The following is a 20,168-nucleotide window of genomic DNA, read 5'->3' on the forward strand; positions in this document are numbered from 1 at the left end:
GCAGCAAGTTGTTTTCACATTTAAAACTATTTTTAAATAACTTGGCTTAAAGTTTCCATTGAATATAGTGACAATAGAACTTGGTCATAGACCACTTTCCGAATCAGAAACCTGTACTTATATAACATTTAAATCCAGTCTTCAGTGTAAAGCGTATCAGTGCTTTGAAAATCTTGTTAAACTCTGAAATTGAATGACCTATATAAATAACGATGTGCTATACTTCCACCTTATTAATTGAAAAGTACCTGACTTTCATCCCCAGGAATGTCAGGTTTGTAACAACAGTTAAGTTGGCCAATACGTAAAAGATGTTTAATGCAAAAAAGAATATCCTTTAATAAAAAAAGACAAAAAGCGGTCATTTATTTGAAGATTTTTTCAAACTATTTTCTTGCTCTTTATTATTTGTAATCAAGTTTCATAGTTCTTTTTTTAAATAATAATTTTTTATTATGTTATGTTAGTCACCATACAGTACATCCTTAGTTTTTGATGTAGTGTTCCATGATTCATTATTTGCACATAGTTTTTGGGTTTTATTTCAGCTCATTCATACCTTATGCCTTTGGTAATTTTTATACTACTGCAAATTAGTTTGGGCCATTACACGAACATTAGTTGTCTTCTACAAAGTGAATTTTTATTATTTTAATTGAGAAATAAAATAGGAACAATAAATTATCTTCAACTACATCTGTTTCAAGCATTAGAAAAGATTTTGAAATAAGAGTGTTGCTGCTGTTGAACTGTTGTTTAAACATTATTTCTCACACTGTGCCTAATGGATTTAATTATGGTTCACACACTTGTTTCTTTATCATCTCTTCAGATGGAGAGCTATACAGATACATTGTAAACTACTACAAGAACATGTTATTAGCCTGTCTCTGCTGAGGAAGGTATTTTCAAATTATGTTGTAAAAGTCCCTTGCAAATGAATTCCATTAAGCACTGGCTTTCTCTTGTAGTTCACTAATCATAGTTACCCACCTAGATCAAATACAAAAGCAAGACAACGTATCCAAATAAAAAGGCCTTATTGTAACTGGACCCAAAGGTCGACAACAGTGATCAGTCTAAAATCCATTTAACATGGAAAAGAGCCCATCAAAAATATGTCTTCAACTCTTTTGTAGCCCATAGTTGCCCCTAGGAAGCTCATAATTCTCATACTTTTTTTTTTATTGAGGACACTTAACTATCACAAAAGTTAAAACTAATAAGAGCCAAACTCTGACTTTAAGTACATTTGTAATTTTAGGGAACTGGATTGGAGAAAGATCTGCAATCTGGTTTGAAGAATAGGTGGTTTAATAGGAGGAGGAAATAATATGAGTAGGGATGGGGTATAAGTGAGCTGACTGTGGCTTACATGAGGGAGCTTTGGAAAAACTAGCCTATTTAGAGATGTAGTTTCCTATTTGGAAGTAATGGATAATAGGATGGAAAACTAATCAATTACATAGGGCCTTAAATGACAAGTGCAGATTGACCTTGACACAATGGTCAGTCATAAGATTTTTAAAAATTATTTTTATTTATAATACATGCCTTCCAGACAAAATGTAAAAGGTATAACATGAAAAATAATTGTCTGTTTTAATAAAGCCTAACAATCCGATTGAAATATCTATATGAACAGCAAAGATGCAAGAATATCTGAGAAAGTCCTGTATAAGAAAATGAGAAGGAAGAAGAGGAGGAGAAGGAGAAAATCAACTTGCTTTACTAGATATCAAAACTTACTATGAATTTATAGTAATTGAGACAGTTTGTTGTTAACACAAGAATAAAAAATTAACAAGATAAGAGAGCCCAGAAATAGTCTGTACATATTTGAACATTTGATTTATGATAAAATAGGCATTGCAGATGGGGGAAACAGTGCTGGGACAACTGGTTATCTATATGGAAAACAATGGATCCCTTCCTCATGCCATATCAAATCAACTTTAAGAGGTAAAATTATAAAATTTTGAAGAAAAGATGGGTCCTTTGTGACCTTAGGAGGGAAGAATCTCTTAAACAAGATACAAACAGCCCTAATCATAAAAAAGAAGATTGATAAATTTGGCTGCATTAAAATTAAGAATGTCTCTTCAGCAAAAGACATATAGAAAATGAGAAAAACTGTAGACTGGGAGAACATATTGCAGCACCTGTAATTAGTTATTTGGAATAATGCAAAAACAACTACAAATAAATCAATAAGAAAAAAAGGAATGACCTAATTGAAAATCAGGCAATAGAAACAAAACAGGTATTTCGCGGAAGAGAAAATATGAATGGCCAATAAACAAAAGAACCTCAATACCAGTAGTAATCAGGAAGATACAAGGCAAAACCAATGAGATGCTGTTGTAAACGCACTAGATTGTAAAAATTAAGAAGTCTTAGAAAAAGTGTTGAAAGGGCTGTGTCTGAGACATTGCTGGTAAAGTGGTAAACAACCACTCTGGAGAACACGTTGTTACAATATTACAGTCACGGACCTTACTACTCTGCTCTGGGTGTTTCCTAGAGGATTTCTTGCACATGTGCAGAAGACACACATAAGAATGTTCATAGCAGGGGCGCCTGGGTGGCACAGCGGTTAAGCGTCTGCCTTCGGCTCCGGGCGTGATCCAGGTGTTATGGGATCGAGCCCCACATCAGGCTCCTCCTCTATGAGCCTGCTTCTTCCTCTCCCACTCCCCCTGCTTGTGTTCCCTCTCTCACTGGCTGTCTCTATCTCTGTCGAATAAATAAAAATAGAATCTTTAAAAAAAAAAAAAAAGAATGTTCATAGCAGTACTGTTCAGAGTAGCAAAAATCTGCAAGTAACCCAAATGTCCAGTAACAAAAAAGTGGATAAATTCTTCGTAGTATAGTCATACAATAGAATATTATGCAAGAGTATAATGAACTGCAGCTCTTTATAAAAATGGATAATTTTAGAAACATAATGTGTGAAAATGGCGAGTTATGAAAGACTATAGTATACTATTTTATAAAGTTCAAAAAAACTCAAGATATATATGAGAATAGTCATATATACATGTGATTAAATTTTCCTAAAAACCTGTGGGAATGACAAACATTAAAATCAGGTAATTGTTACTTCTAGGGTGTCAGTGGGGGATGAGGCAGGAAAGGAACACAAAGTTTTGGTAAACTAGTTGTTTTGGGAGGGTGAGTGGGGTCATAAGTATTATCTTATTTCTTAGCTCACTTGTACTTTTTTTTTTTTTTTTTTTTTTTTTTTTTTTTTGAGAGAGAGAGAAAAGGGGAGAGAGACGGGGAGGGGCAGAGGGAGAGGGAGAGAATCTCAAGCAGGCTCCATGCCCAGTGCAGAGTCGGACGCTTAACCAACTAAGCCACCTGGGTGCCCCACTTGTACATATTCTTTGAATGAAATATAACCTTAAAAATTATAATTTGGAGAAAAAATATATTTTGTCCTTCTACTCACTCAACCACCTATTTTCCTTCCACAGAGGCTTATTAAATAAATTGTAGAGCAGCCACGCAGTAGAGTACAATGCAGCATTATAAAAGAACAAAGCAACCCTATATATTCTGAATGGAATGACAACTGGATTATATTGTTAAAAGAAGCGTGTGTATAATGCTACGATTTGCATTAAAACACACGCACACATTTGTATATGCATGAGTTCGCTATCTCTGTAAGGTTACCCGGAAACTGGCTCTCATGGCTTCTTGACTCAGGCAGTGACTTATAGAAGGCACATTTTTAAAAAAATGGACCCAGCCACATGTAGGAAGTGAGGTGACGGCAGTGATGGGGTATGGGTGCAAGGGAGGGACATTCAATAACGAAGTCAGGGAAAACAGGGAGACTAGCTGGAAAACCATCACAGGAGTAACCATAAGCCCAGGGCTGGGAGAAGGGTTATGGCAGTGGGATTATAAACAGAAGAGTATAAGGGAGTAAAATATATGTTTTGACACTTAATGATTAAACAGTTCATTCTGCCTAATTACTCTTGCCAAAATCCAGTAGTCTACAGTCATGTAAAACTGCATTTTTAATCTAAATGCAATTTATTTCATTATCCTATGTAAGACCTGTTAAATTCAGGGTGTGGTCATGGAATGTCATAACACAGATGGTCTTCAGAAAGTTTTGTGGACTCTCTTTTTGCATTAAAGCCACAAAGGGAGAAGAAATTTCTACAAAATCTGAAATTCTTCCTGATTTAGGCTACATAAACCACCTTTTGACCTTTCATTCTGAGAAGGATTTTACTGATAAGTCTTCTATGAGATTTAAAAATGTTTGCCTACTAATGTGCCCTATGAAGCAATGCCAAAACTGCCTTCCTAACCGGGTATTCTAAGAGAAAATAGTTTTAAGGCAGGAAGTAGATTTCACAGGATTTATTCTTTTGACACCTGTAATTAAATTTAATTAAAACATTATAAACCTTTTCTCCTACCCAGTTATATTATGATATGAATTTTTGCATATACGTTATATCTGCAATTAATGAGTTGATTTTTCTGAAATTGTCCTATCAATTATTGACATGACCATATTTTTACTTGGTTTTAGTAAATTCTGTCGGCAACCTAAAATAAAATAGTCCCACCCCTTCTCTTCTTTCCGCCGTCCCCCTCCCACCACCACCCCACCTTTCTTCTGTACTGCTTGTCCTCATTACTCTTCTTGCAGTTGCTCTTTTTGCCAAAATGAAGCCCAGAGCCAGTTGTGTGCAGACAATATTGATTGTAGTGTTATGTGTGTGACTCTGTGCTGTCCTATTTCCCTGCACCTCAGATGGAGTTGTCCCCCTTGCCAGTACAAACCAATTACTTCTTGTTGAAGTCCCTGAGTCTTTGAACATCTGTTGTCCTTTACGTCATCTATGGGACTCAGAAAAGATCCACTTGAAGTTTTTTTCTCTCATACCACAGGGATTTTCTAAAACTTGTGTTATTTCCTGTGGCCCAGAGATTGTTTCATTTTCCTGCAAGAGGAGGAAAAAAAGAGATCTAAATACTTCCTGTGATTGCATAAAGTTTATTTTAGGAACTAAAATCTGGGCTTTTTTTTCCCCCCTATTACATTCTATTTTCCTTGCTCAAAATTTATAGGGAATGTTAGGTCATGTTTGCGCCTTTGCACCAAGGAAGTGTTTCTTCTACTGACTAGAAAGTTTTAAAGTAAATATTCTGTGACCCTTTAGTTCAAATTCCAGGCTCAATGTGTTTCTTGGAAGAGGAAAAAACAATGCTCTGAACCTAGCTCCTTAATCTTTAATTACTGTTCAGACTGTCGCTTGAAACACTTAACATTACTTAGTCTTCCTCCACACTAACCAATTTTTATAATTGGTGTGCATAAAATCACCAACAAGCAAAAATATCAAAACCTTTCATTAGTTTATGTCTTTTTGTGATGAGGAGAGAAAAGTTTTTACTGTCTTGAATTAGCGACTAATTGTTTTCTGTTGGATCAGGGAAATTTCTCATCCTTTCTGGGGAGGAATTTTTGCATAAACAAGATTTTTGCATCTGTCTAAGGCTTCCAATTAATTACATTTTGCAAGGAATATCAAAAATGGAGCTTCATTATAATCACTTCCTGTTAGTAGAGAGTAAGACACAGGAGCTATGTAAGTCAAGTTGCTTTTTTTTTTTTTTTTAAATGTAAAATGAGGCACTGGAAAGAGAGGAAAAAATCTGCCATCTAAGCATTTCATCTGGAACCTGTATAATCCACTTTTATTTCTGAATGATGGCTTTATTGCCATGCTTTTTAGAACACTTTAGTGTCCTGAGCTTTTAGAAACAAGTGTGGATGTGACTTGCTTGCACATTTTCTAAGAGCATCTTTTCCAAATGCTGAATAGGTGCTACCACTTCAGTTTTGGTTTCACTTCACAATTCTGTTAATAAAAATCCCTGTTGCAGACTAATTTTCCTTGACAATTCATAGCAACTTAACATGTTATTATTTTAAGCAGTAAGAGAAGGAGTCACCAATATCCATGTAAATAAGAGCATTAGTTACCATCTTCAAAACTGGGTTGAGGAGGGACGTGAAGGTTGATTTCACTATGATATAAGAGAGCAAACTGTGGGAGGAAATCTCCTTTGGTATAGTTAATTTATCTGTGCTGGAGGGCGCCTGGGTGGCTCAGTCAGTTAAGGGTCTGCCTTGGGCTCAGGTCACAATCCCAGGGTCCTGGGATCAAGTCCTGCATCGGACTCCCTGCTCAGTAGGGGAGTGTGCTGCTCCTTCTGCCCCTCCCCCTGCTTGTGCTCTTGTTCGCTCTCTCGCTCTCTCTCTCAAAAATAAATAAAATCTTTTTAAAAAATTTATCTGTGCTGGAATGTGCCATACCAGTATGAATTTCTTTCCCTCTATTATTTTCATATATTGGTAAGCCTAAGGTACTCATTTTTTTCAGGTGGAAGAAACAGGTTTGGAAAGTTTAATAAACTTACCTATGTAAGACTATCAAAGGAAAATATACCCAAAGAAACTCAGGAATCATGATAAGCTTTTATTAGCTGAAACAGTCCACAGTATTAAGTAGATATCAACTGATGTAAGATTCTATTCATATTACCCTGTTATCCACCAGAATTTCTTTGCGATATAAATTTGAAAGGAAATTTTAATTTAAACACAACTATACCAGATAAGTTAGAATAAATGTAAGTGGTGTCCTTGTTGAGTTAAATATTAATGAAGAGTATCACTTTGACTCATTTATTCACTTACTCTTTCTCTCCTCTGAAAGATTTGTTTTATTTTATGGCTTTAAAGAAATATTGGTTTCTCCCAACTCCATTGCTCTGGTTTTTAAAAAATAATGATTGAGGGAAGCTCTCAAGAGAGGTTGGCATCTGGGAGGAATAAGGAGTGTGCTTCTGGTTTCTCCGCCATGGAGGGTGGTGGGGAGGAAGTGTGCAGTGCTTGAAGTGATTAAATTTGCTGGGCCATCTGGTCATCAGGAAGAGGCTGTGTTTTCAATTTCACTGTGAATGAGGAGAAGCTTATTAAGGAAGGAGAGCATTTAGTCTAAGGAAAATAGAAATCATACTTTATTTCTACCACTAAGAGCTTCAGCTTCCTTAATTGTAGAAGGAAGGTTCACTTGTGGGAGACTGACCATCTAATGATGCTGTTGTCTAAGTTACTGGGGGGACTTAAGGATGGTCTGGGAAGGTGAGCAAACACACAAGGGTAGCCACTTAGAATGGAGTCACTCCAGTCCCCTAAAGTCTCTTCCCACCCCCATACAACCTTATGGAAGGAAGAAAATGAGCAAAAGGGGTTAAATTTTTCTCAGGCCAAGGAAAGAACTCAGAACCCCTAGTTCCTTAAAGTTTACTGCCAGAGTCTCTGATCCAGCTATCAGTTGGAAAGCCATGAATCAAGTGTAATTGATTAACATCCATCAAGTCTTCTATTTATTGAATTACTTCATGCTTTAAAAGTAAAAACCAAGTTCATGTTTTATTTACCACTTTTTAAATAAAGCACTAGGTTCAAGAGAGGCTGTAGAGGGAAAGTCAAGAATAGGAGAAGAAATCAATGCACAAAGCATATATCTGCACTAAACACTGAAATTGGAAGAGAGATGGCAATGGACGATGGTATGCAAAAAATTAAGACCTTGGATGTGAGTCCACCTGTTGCCACCTGCTGCTGTCTCTGTCATCTTTGTAGGTAATTAATACGGTTCTCAGACGCTACCTGAACCAAACCTAGAAAGCTCAAATTCTGGGATGTGATTGAGATTGTGCAGGTTGAAACTTTTTAAAGGATTTGTAGAACGTGCAGTTCCACAGACAAGTGCGGTTTGCTTCATTCAAGATGTAGCTAACCACTGAGTATAGGAAGAAATTTTCCTGACCTTTTAAGAGACTATTGGTCAGATGCTCTTTGGTTTTTTAGGCATGCTTGTCAAGGTGAGGATTCGTTTTGGTTTCCTTTGAAGCTGCCAGTATGAAAAAGGAGTGGGGTGAGGAGTGGATTGCCCTTCCAAGGAGGGCAAGAAGCATGGAGTGTGCAAAAGCTTCAAGGCCGAGAGCTTGGTCAGCTTCCAGACCACAGACTCAGGGGTCAGTGTGGCTGGAGTGGGGCCAAGGAGAGGTGAGATGGAGAGGTGCAAAGGGCTAGGTCACAAAGGGCTTCCTTCCATGTGAAGGTGACTTTCTCTGCAGATGATAAAGAGCCACTGGAAAATGTTAGCAGGCCGCCCTGCCTGTCTCCCGAGGCCTTGGCTTACTGTCCTCTCTTCGTTCCAGGCCCCATGCTCTCGGAGGGTGCTGCTTTAATGTGCAGCTCTTGAGCTCCAGAGGCCTTTTCACTTTTCACATGCTCTGCCTTCAGCCCTCTGACTTTGTTCTCATTTACATCCACTCTGCATCTGAAATCTGAAACTCTCCTAACTCTGAATGTAGTAGTAACTTAACCATCCTTCCTGTTCTCATGTTCCCTTACCCTCACTAAAATTGCTTTTCAGGTCTTCCAATGCCTTGATGTCTCTTAACTCAGTCCTTCCCCTCTCTCTGGACTTACCTCCTTTATTAGTCGGGATTCTCCAGGGAAACAGAACTAATAGGATTTGAGTATGTATAGGTAGGTAGAAAGATGGATGTAGCTATATCTACATATCTGTTGATTGATTGAGAGATTATTTATGTATCTATTATTGAAGTTATCAATTGAAATACAATATTAGTTTGAGGTGTACAATATAGTGACACTACAAAATACTGACCATGGTAAGTGTAGTTACCATCTGTCATCATACAAAGTTATTACAGTATAATTTACTATATTCCCAGGTTAGACTTTATATCCTCATGATTTATTTATTTTATTCACTGGAAGTTTGTACCTCTTAATCCCGTTTACCAGTTTCCCCATCCTCCACCACCCTCTGGCAACCACCAGTTTGTTCTCTGTATTTAAGAATTTGTTTCTGTTTTGCTTAGCATAATACCCTCTAGGTCCATTCATGTTGTTGCAAATGGCAAGATTTCATTCTTTTTTTATGGCCAAATAATATTTCATTGTGTATATATATTTCTTTATCCATTCATCTATTGATAGATATTTCAGTTGCTTCCATATCTTGGCTATTGTAAATAATGCTGCAATGAACAGAGGGGTGCATATATCTTTTTGGTTAGTGTTTTTGTTTTCTTTGGTAAATACCTAGAAGTGGAATTGCTGAATTGTATAGTATTTCTGTTTTTAATTTTTGAGGAACCTCATACTATTTTCCATGGTGAGTGTACCAATTTACATTCTCACCACCATTACACAAGTGTTTCCTTTTCTCTACATCCTTGCCAACACTTGTTATTACTTTTGTTTTGATTCTAGTAATTGTGACAGTGTGAAGTGATATCTCATTGTGGTTTTCATTAGCATTTCCCTGACGATTAGTCATATTGAGCATCTTTTCACATGTCTGTTGACCATCTCACTGTCATCTTTGGAAAAATGTTTAGTCAGGTCCTCTGGCCATTTTAAGCAGATTATTTGTTTTTTGGTTTGAGTTATATGGGTTCTTTATATATTTTGGATATTAACCCCCATCAGACATGTCATTTGTAAATATCTTCTCCCATTCAGCAGATTGTCTTTTTGTTTTGTTGATGGTCTCCTTTGCTGTGAAAAAGCTTTTTAGATTTATGTAGTCCCAATAGTTTATTTTTGCTTTTGTTTTCCTTGTATGAAGAAATGGATCCAAAAAAACATTGCTAAGACCAATGTCTAAGAGTTTACTGCATATGTTTTCATTTATGAGTTTTACGGTTTCAGGTTTTACATTTAGTTCTTTAATCCATTTTGAGTTTTTTTTTGTATATCATATAAGAAAATGGTTGTGTTTCATTCTTTGGCATGTAGCTGTTATTTCTCCAACACCATTTATTGAAGAAAACTCTTTTTCCCATTGTATATTCTTTCCTCCTTTGTCAGGTTAATTGACCATATGAGCATGAATTTACTTCTGGTCTCTGTGTTCTGTTCCATTGATCAATGTGTCCATTTTTATGCCAGTACCATACTGTTTTGATTACTACAGCTTTGTAGTATAATTTGAAATCTGGGAGTGTGGTACCTCTGGCTTTGTGGTCTTCTCAAAGTTGCTTTAGCTATTTGGGGTCTTTTATGGTTGCATACCAATTTTAGGATTATTTGTTCTATTCTTTGAAAACTGCTATTGATACTTTGATAGGATTTTATTGACTCTGTAGATTGTTTTGCGTAGTATGGACATTTTAACAATATTAATTCTTCCAATCCATGGGTGTGGTATATCTTTCCATTTATTCATGTCATCTTCAATTTCTTTCATCAGTGTCTTATAGTTTTCAGAGTACAGGTCTTTCACCTCCTTGGTTAAATTTATTTCTAAGTATTTTATCCGTTTTTTTATACAATTGTAAATGGGATCATTTTCTTGATTTCTCTTTACTAGTTTATTGGTGTATAGAAATAGATTTCTGTATATAAGTTTTGTATCCTCCAACTTTACTGAATTCATTTATTCTAATAGTTTTTTTTTTAGTGAAGCCTTTATGGTTTTCTATATATAGTATCATGTCATCTGCAAATAGTGACAGTTTACCTCTTCCTTACCAATTTGGGTGCCTTTCCCTTCCCTTCTTCTCTCTTCCCTCCCCTCCCCTCCCCTTCCTTTCTCTTTTCTTTACTTTCTTTTCTTTCCTTGTCTGGTTGCTGTGGCTATGACTTATAGTATTATGTTGCATAAAAGTGGTGAGAGTGGCTATCCTTGCCTTGTTTCTGATCTTAGAGGAAAAGCTTTCAGCTTTTCACCACTGAAGATGAAGTTAGCTGTGGGTTTGCCATATATGGCCTTTACTATGCTGAGTTATGTTCTATACCCACTTTGTTTAGAGCTTTTTTATCTTATCATGAATGAATGTTGGCTTTTGTCAAAATTTTTTTCTCATCTCTTGAGATAATCATGATTTTTATCCTTCATTTTGTTAATGTGGTATATCATGTTGATTGATTTGCATGGAGGAAGATATATTTTAAGGAATTGGCTCACACAGTTTTGGAGGTTGGTGAATCCAAAATCTGTAGGGTAGGTTGGCAGGATAGAGAGTCATGGAAGATCTGATGTTGTGATTCAAATCAAAAGGCTGTCAGGCTGGAGACCAGGAAAGAGCTGATATGATTCAAGTCCAAAAGCTATTTGTTGGCAGAATTGCTTTCTTGCTTAGGGAGGTCAGTCTTTTTTTGTATTCAAGTCTTCAGCCAATTGAATGACTGAATGAAGCCTACCCACATTATGGAGGACAATCTGCTTTACTCAAAGTCTGTTTATTTATTTATTTATTTTTAATGAGTTCTAGGGCAGTGAGTCCTCATATCTTAACATCACTGCTCTCCTTTATTTTTTTTTTCAAATTTTTATTTAAATTCTAGTTAATTAACATGTAGTGTAATATTGTTTTCAGGAGTAGAATTTAGTGGTTCATCGCTTTCATTTAATATCCAGTGCTCAACACAACAGATGCCTTCCTTAATACTTATCATCCATTTTGCCCATCCGCCACCCACCTCCTTCCAACAACCTTCAGTTTGTTCTCATAAAGAGTCTCTTATGGTTTGTTTCCCTCTCTCTCTCTCTCTCTCTCTCTTTTTTTCTCCTTTCTATGAGCCCAAATGTCCATCAACTGATGAATGGATAAAGAAGATGTGGTGTGTGTTTGTGTGTGTGTGTGTGTGTGTGTGTATATATATATATATATATATAATATATATAATAATATATATAATAATATATAATAATATATAATAATATAATAATATAGAATAATATATATAATAATATAATATATAATATATATAATAATAATATATATAATATATATAATATATATAATAATCCATTGTGTGTGTGTGTGTGTATATATACACACACACACACACAATGGATTATTACTCAGCTACCAAAAGGAATGAAATATTGCCACTTGCAATGACGTAGATGGAATTAAAGTATATTATGCTAAGTGAAATAAGTCAGGCAGAGTAAGACAAATACCATATAATTTCACTCATATGTGGAATTTAAGAAACAAATCCAAGTCCATTTATTTAAATGTTAATATCATCTAAAAACCTTCTCACAGAAACATCCAGAATGAGGTTTATCTAAATATCTGGGTGCCATGGCCCAATCAAATTAAAACATAAAAGTAACCATCACACCTTCCTGTCTTCTCTAACCATCAGTGGGTCCATTGGCTTCTCCCTTACTCCCTTACCTTGTTGTGTATCTCCCTTACCATCATACCTGCTTTGTTAATGGCAAAGTTTGTATCACTCCTACAATCTGCTTCCTCTACTCCTGAAACTGTTCAGCAGCACTGAAGAGAACCATGCACCCAGGTATAATGGAACTAGAAGTTAGTAGTCTCCAGCTTCAGTGAGGTCCTCAGGGTTGCTTGTGTGTGTGTCCCTGGCCAATTCCCTCTCCATTCCCACAGAGAATCTTTCAGACCTCTACAGTTCTAGAGACTCCCTTACACATCCCAGTCTCTCTCTCTCTCTCAGCAGATGAACTTACCTATTACTATGCAGTGAAAATTGTGGGTTTTAAACATGAACCACCTCAACTTGCTGCTCTCCCTCCCTGTCTGAACCATTTGAATGATTTTGGCCTGCCCACATATGAGAATGTTGGTAGCAGATAAGGGGCCAACAGGCATATACACTTCGTCTTCAGAATTCATCCAGGCGACTGTGCCTCTAACCCCCTCCCTAGGACTCTTTGAAGGTTATTACCACCTGCCTTCTGATTTCACCCGCCCCCTCCATGGTAGTCCATTCCATTTTCAACTTGCCTCACCTACTAAATGCCCAGTTTCAACAACTCTCTCTGGCATAACAACTCAGGGTGGTGAATCCAAATAGTATTTAGAAATGGTAGGACATGATATCTGGATGTGGTTGGACAGGTGGTACCAGTCATGGAAACATGACAATAGGAAGAGGAGCAGGGTATTTTAGAAGGAAGATGATAAATGATTTTGGCCACAGTAAGTCTCAGGTGCCTGTGAACATGTATAACCACTATGACCTCCTAAAGGGTTTTTTATTAGGCCTAACTTATTCCCTCCCTCCAGGCCATGTGAGTTCATTTTTCATCTTATAGTTGCTAAAACAAAAGGAACAGTTTTGATCACCTAATCCTAGTTGTTTAAACAAGAGGGGATTTATTATGTGTAACTGAAAAGACCCTTGTTACAGCAGGAATACTTTGCATACATCAAAGATCGGTCCCAGCCCGTGGCAGCATCAGCAATCTGTCAGTCTCTGTACTGTAATCTTTTGCCATCTTTGCCTAACTGCTGACTGTCTGAAGTTCATCCCAGACCCTGGTGAGCTTATAGTGAGTAACTCTAAAGTTACCCACCACCAGTTTAATTATTTGGGTCAAGTGTGTAGTCTCTGCAGAATTATTAAATAAGGCTCCTCAAAAAGACCTCTGTTTATTCATCAGTTTATCTAAGCATGTCATATAATTGCTATCGGGGGGGGGAGGGTGGTGAGGACAGTCTTAATTGCACTGTAGGCATTTGGGAGGGTCTGGAATTGTCAGCTGCTATTTGCAGCATTGGTTGGCATTAGAAATAGGCATGAAAGAAAACACATGCTGAGACATCTCTTGAGTCTGTCTCTAGACTGAGAACCTGGCTCGTTCCCACATAAAGACCCACTCTTAAAAGGCTATTTTGTGTTCCTGATGGCAAATGCCAAGGGTGTATGTGTGTGAGTGTGTGTGTGTGTGTGTGTGTGTGTGTGTGCGCACATTGAATGCTGAGCCTTTGAAGCAAGGCTTGTAGACCTCTAAACCATCAGAGTGTTAGTGACAGAAAGGCAGTTCTGTGTCTGGCCTGAAGCTCAGAAAGAAGGCTGAGATGCAGACAAAGCTCTGGGAGTCATTATATGCCAGTGCAAGTTGAAGCATTTTGTTCTTTCTTAGATACCCTTTGCATCCTTCAACTCTCAGATTCCTCAATTCCAGCATTAGAAATTTATATTCTCCTTAAGTGTACAAAAAATCAGCAGGCATGTAACTCTTTAAAATGAAGGTATTATGATTTTTGCCCCCATCATCACAACAGTTTTAAACACTGCTGGTACAGGGTCTAAATAATTGTGCTAGTAGAAAAATAAAGGAAGAAAACATTGCAAAATTTTAAAAGGGGAACATTCAAAAACTATTTTTATTAATTTCAGGAAGATTGGAGAGTGAAGACAGATCCTCTAAATGCCTTACAAGAATGAAATTCTTGAGGAGTTTACAGTCACCAAAAAGGTATCAATAGAATGTATAGAAAAACGGGCAAGTCCGTTGTTCTACTTAAATACTGAAGCACATGTAAAGGTGCACCCACGTTCAGAATTACAGAGGAACGGATGAATGAATGACTGACTATATGAATGAATGAGTCAGTAAATTCTCCTTGAGAGTAAGGTAAGCTCATTGGGATATCCCTTACCTTCCTCAACCTACTTACAAGTCAATGGATGATGCTCCTTTAGTGCCTGAGGGTCTCCCATTACTCCTAAACCAAAAGTAAAAAAAAAAAAAAAAAAAAAAAAAAAAAAGATCCAAATGTCCCTATTAATTCATTAACTTCGCATTATTTCATCAGGTGCCACCAAGAAATTGCTGTCAGTCACTCACTTTTTCTTTTTCTTTTTCTCTCATGTATAGAGCTGCTCCAAATAATATATGCTTTTCATTCATTGTCTGTGTCAAGTCTCCTGGAAAAGTGGTGTCCCAGGGCCAGGAGACCAGTCTTTCAAGATTGGTGGCAGTAGCTCTTACACTGATGAAATCAAATATGTTTTGCTGAGAATATTGATAAAACCATTCATTTTTACTGAGGGATATTTGTACTGATAGATGGTCAAATACAAGAAGCAAAATAAATATGGATGATCCTGGCATTACTACCTCTGACACTTTTTTTTATTACTTTAATATTTTTCTATACAGTCTGTAGGTGTGGGTGAGTGCCAGACTGCATTTAATTTTCCTATGCCTCCTGGAATTGTGGTTGTGAGTATTATATACTAATTCCTAAAGGAAAAGATATTTTTCTATATGAAGATGTGGTGCTTCACCTTGACAATATGACTGCTGCTTTCTAAATCTGTTAAACTTTAACAGATGTGTCTCTAATGAGATATGCAGATTAATTGAAATATAGAATTATTAGAACCTTCCTAAAACAAAATTTTTATAATTCCCTGCCTTAATAAATTATATTCAGTATAGTCTTTTTACCTTCCTTTGATTAAACTGGACTTTGTCATGCTTCAGGCTATAAACAATCATTTCTGCTTCTACTATAATATATATGCATATATAGAAGGAGAAAACAAGTCCCCTGTCTTTATTTCCAGGCTGTAGCCTCAGAATTGCATTTAAAACAACAACTAGAATCCTTTCTGTCCATTTGTTTTCTTTGGGTTGCCTCTTTAACCCACAAGCTAACTGAGTACTGCCCCAAATTCAGTTTCATTGGGAATTGAGTTATTTGAAGTTTTAAAATCACTGTTAATCCTTTTTTCCAATTTCATTTAGAAGTCATACATTTTTATAAGATATGTTTAAGTTGCTGACTAAGTCAAACAAATGAGTGTCTCCTGAGTTTTACAGAAAGCAGGCATTTTTAAACAAAATCCTAAATTAGATGACCTGAGATAGGGACTTATCTGCTGGCTGAATGCTGTAATCATCTCCAGCCTTTCTCCTAACTCTTCATTCATTGTTCAGGCAATGAATATTTATTGAGTATTTACAATTTGTCAGAAAGTGTGAGATGCTGGGGAACACAGAGATGACAAGTCACAATCTTGCCTTCAGTGTACTTAAAGCCTAGTGGGACGTTAGACAGGGATTCTGTCTTCAGCACCAGTAGCTGATAGAATACAATCAAGGCTAGATTTCAAGTTAATTGTTCTCAGTCAATAAAAAAAACAACACCACAAAATTTTAGCAGCTTTCCTGAAAAATTAAAGCTTTCTGGCGGCAAAAGTTTGCAAGAGGTTTCAACAAATAATGGTATTAGATCAATGGTTTTCAAACTCTAGTGTGCCTGGAATTACTGGAGGCTTATTAAATACACAGATTGCTGGGCCCTGGACCAGAGTTTTTGATTCAGTAGGTCTTGGGTTGGAGATGGGGGCAAATGGGAGGATTGGCATTTCTAAGAAGTCCCCAGGTGATTGGCCGCTTCCTTGGGGACTACGTTGAGAAGCACCGGTCTAAAGTAGTTTGTTTCTCAAAAGACCCTCCCTCTGACGACAACGATGATGATGATAATGTTAATAATAATAGCCCACACGTCGTGAGCTCTTGTGAAGTGACAGGGATCTTGCCCTTGACATCCATCATTACATTCAATTCTCACAACAACTTAATGAAATAGTTGTGATTACTATTCTCATTCTACAAGTTAAGGAAATAAATATTTGGAAAGCTTAATTGATTTGCTCAGTGTCACAGAGCTAGTCAGGGACAAAAGCCAGGATGTGAATTTAAATCTTTTTGATACATGTCTGTGGTTTCAACCACAGTGCTCTCCTGCTTTCCTATGATGCCCAGCACACCTGGGCACTCAGAGTCTTCTTGGGAGACACCTGTGGGCATCTGTTGGACTATTCCCGTATACACTCACACCTGGGGATTTTGAATAGATGGCTTTTTAGGTTCTCATGCAAAGGAGATAGCAGAACTTCCTTTAGTAATCTATTCTAGTGGCTAATAAGATTTTTGTGATGGGAAAAAAATTTTAATTGGATAAAATGTTTCTGTTTTACCAATTTTTAAAAGCCAGTCAACCATCGAGAATTAGATAACCATAGCACAGTACACCCAGTTGAATTGAACCTATCTCTAGATGAAATAGGATTTGACAGTGAGGGCTGGAACCGGGTCTGCCACTTTATCTAGAAGGTCATACACCCCCTTTCCAATCCTCATCCACTTGCAATCCATTTAAAAGGTGTCTGTGAAATTAATTTGAGCTTTTTTGACCTGAGTTAAAGTACTTTTTGCATATCTCCTGATATAAAAATAGTAATGATTTGATATATTAATTAAGAGTTCTGTTGGGAAGGCTCTGTCATCTTACCCACAGGGTGAGGAAAATCAAAGAATGCTGGTGGCTCATCAGCATCCTGGGAAGGGCCATCTTGCTTCCTGGTTAGACAACATTTTCTCTTGGGGAATTGATCCCATCTCCTGACCTTATAGCAGACTCTTCTCCCATCTACAGAGCATGCGGAGTCCTTTCAGATGCGCCATTATTGTAATAATATAATATTATTATTATTATAAAATAAAACACAGATACAGAAAACAATACGAAACTATTATTATATGGCAATGAGTTATTCTGAGTGAACATTCTTGAAACTGCCAAGTCAAGAAATAGAACTTTGTCACCCACCATGATGGCTAATTTAATATGTCAATTTGACTGGGCTAAGGGATGTTCAGATAGCTGGTAAAACACTATTCCTGGCTATGTCTGTGAGGGTTCCTCTGGAAGAGATTAATAGTTGAATCAGACGAGGGATTCCCAGGCCTTCAGATTTGGACTGGATTACACCATTGTCTTTCCTGGTTCTCCAGCTTGCACATGGCAGATTATGGGACTTCTTGGCCTCCACAGTCATGTGAGCCAATTCCTGTAATAAATATCCTCTTATATCTAAATATACATCCTGTTGGTTTCCTGGAGAACCCTGACAATATACCCACCCAGAAGTTCCATCTTCCCCACAAAAGTAACCATATCCTATCATAAATACTTTGCTTCATTGTTATAGTATTATTCTGCATATGTGTAACCTTAGCACTATAGTTTAGTCTTGCTCATTTTTAAAATTTGATATATCTTTAAGTTTCTTTTAACTTATAGAATCCCTCTCCATCCCTTTCTTTGCCTCTAAATTAATGTGGAAGAATCCAGGCCGTTTGACCTTTAGAGTTTCTCCAAGTCTGGATTTGGCTGATTGCAGCCTCTTGGTGCAGTACAACATGTTGCCCTGTCCTCTTCTTTCTTAAAAATTGGCAAGTGCGGGGCGCCTGGGTGGCACATGGGACGCCTGGGTGGCACAGCGGTTGAGCATCTGCCTTCGGCTCAGGGCGTGATCCTGGCGTTATGGGATCGAGCCCCACATCAGGCTCCTCCGCTATGAGCCTGCTTCTTCCTCTCCCACTACCCCTGCTTGTGTTCCCTCTCTCGCTGGCTGTCTCTATCTCTGTCGAATAAATAAATAAAAAATCTTTTAAAAAAAATTGGCAAGTGGGTGCTGACAATGGATCAAACTCATGTTTTCTCCCTTTGGCAAGATTCTACGTAGTGTTTGGCAAGATCATAGGAAGCACATGGTATCAGGTTGTCTCTCTTTTTAGGATAGGAACAGCTTTGATGCTTAATATCTACATCTTTTAATTCATTAGAGTAGCAAATGAGGCTATTCTTATTTTATAATTTCTTTCCCATTTATTAGTTGGAATACATTTATAAAGAGATACATCATTTACTGTTGATTAATCAGGTGTAGCTCATGTAGGGAGAGAAGGATAAATGCCTGATTCTTTCCCTTTATTTGCTAATTCTCAGGAACTAGTACTTCAGAGGTGACTAATACCTTTTTTACAAGATTATTTAAGAACTCATGGATTTAGGTTGCCTGGGTGGCTCGTTCAGTTAAGCGTCTACCTTTGGCTCAGGTCATGATCTCAGGGTCCTGGGATTCAGCCCCATGTCAGGCTCTCTGCTCAGTGGGCAGCCTGCTTCCCCTTCTCCCTCTGCCTGCTGCTCCCCCTGCTTGTGCTCTCTCTCTCTCTTTCTCTCTCTGTCAAATGAATAAAATCTTATTAAAAAAAAAAAAGAAGTTACGGGCTTAGATATATTTATAAGTTTAAATACATTGCATTTATTATCATTACTGAAGCTCAGATGATCACATATTTGGTTAGTGGAAGCCTCTGCAAGGTGCTCCTGAGTCTTTTTAACATGACCCAAGTAGTTATCAATAACTTCCTTGCTTTTCTGGTATGACAAGATGTTCTAGCTTGTCCTGTATACTTCTCGTGTCATGCCTGGAATCTACCATTTCTCTAATAAGGTTTTTTAGTGAGAAATTATATTTTAAAATCATACGTGGTGTTAGGGATGTTCATACTGGATCAGTCTTCTGTTTCTAGTCCTTTTCACTGGACAGAGCTTAAAAAAGATACATGTGTGTAGACACATCCACACATATGTGCATATATTTTGCATCTGCTCTTTCCCACAGTTATTAATAGTTGTACTTTGTCTAATTGTTTAGACAAATAGTTTCTTGGGGCACCTGGGTGGCTCAGTCATTAAGTTTCTGCCTTTGGCTCAGGGCGTGATCCCAGAATCCTGGGATCAAGCCCCGCATCGAGCTCCTCCGCTGGGAGCCTGCTTCTTCCTCTCCCACTCCCTCTGCTTATGTTCCCTCTCTCACTGGCTGTCTCTCTCTCTCTCTGTCAAATAAATAAATAAAATCTTAAAAAAAAAAAAAAAAGACAAATAGTTTCTTAACCCTTATGTCATCTTTGGCCCACCTTCAAAGTATCCTATGTCAATGTCACCCTAGTTATCTTGGTTGTCTGAACCCATTCCTCAAGAAAGGTTCTTGGGAATAATATTCCCTGTGTCCTTGTGTGTTGATAAGTTTGTCTGTGCCTTTTGTACTTGAAAACAAGTTTTACTGGATATTAAATCCTTGGCTCATTCTTTCTTTGAGTAGTTTAAATATGTTACAACATGTTCTTCTGGGGAAAAGCATTGCTGTGGGAAAAAACTAATGGCAATAGAATTTTCTTTCCCTTATAATTCACTTCTTCTTTTTCTACGTGCCCAAGCAGTTTTCCCTTCCTGTCCCTTCCTTTCCCTTCCCAATATGGCTTGGCTTGGTAGTGGTCATTCTGGGTTGATATTCATAGTGTGTTTTTTTCAGCGTTTCGTTTTATATATATATATATATATATAAACTTTTTAGAAAAGTTTCATATATAGTTTTATATATATATATATAAACTTTTTAGAAAAGTTCCATATATAATATATATATTATATATATATGTTTA

General features: G+C 37.1%; 1 protein-coding gene across 3 annotated transcripts in view; it reads left to right on the plus strand.

Moving 5' to 3' along the window:
- NUBPL (NUBP iron-sulfur cluster assembly factor, mitochondrial) overlaps window positions 1–20,168 on the plus strand; it is a 357,232-nt gene that overhangs the window by 291,428 nt on the left and 45,636 nt on the right. For 2 of the 3 annotated variants that reach the window (XR_008957222.1, XR_008957225.1), the window contains one exon: window positions 14,261–14,339. The exons of the other annotated variant lie outside the window; for it this stretch is intronic. The gene's annotated coding sequence lies outside the window, so the exon portion shown is untranslated. The remainder of the gene's footprint in view (window positions 1–14,260; window positions 14,340–20,168) is intronic. 3 annotated transcript variants of the gene reach the window in all.

The sequence above is a fragment of the Ursus arctos genome, unplaced genomic scaffold (assembly GCF_023065955.2).
Source record: "Ursus arctos isolate Adak ecotype North America unplaced genomic scaffold, UrsArc2.0 scaffold_37, whole genome shotgun sequence".
Lineage (NCBI taxonomy): Eukaryota > Metazoa > Chordata > Mammalia > Carnivora > Ursidae > Ursus > Ursus arctos.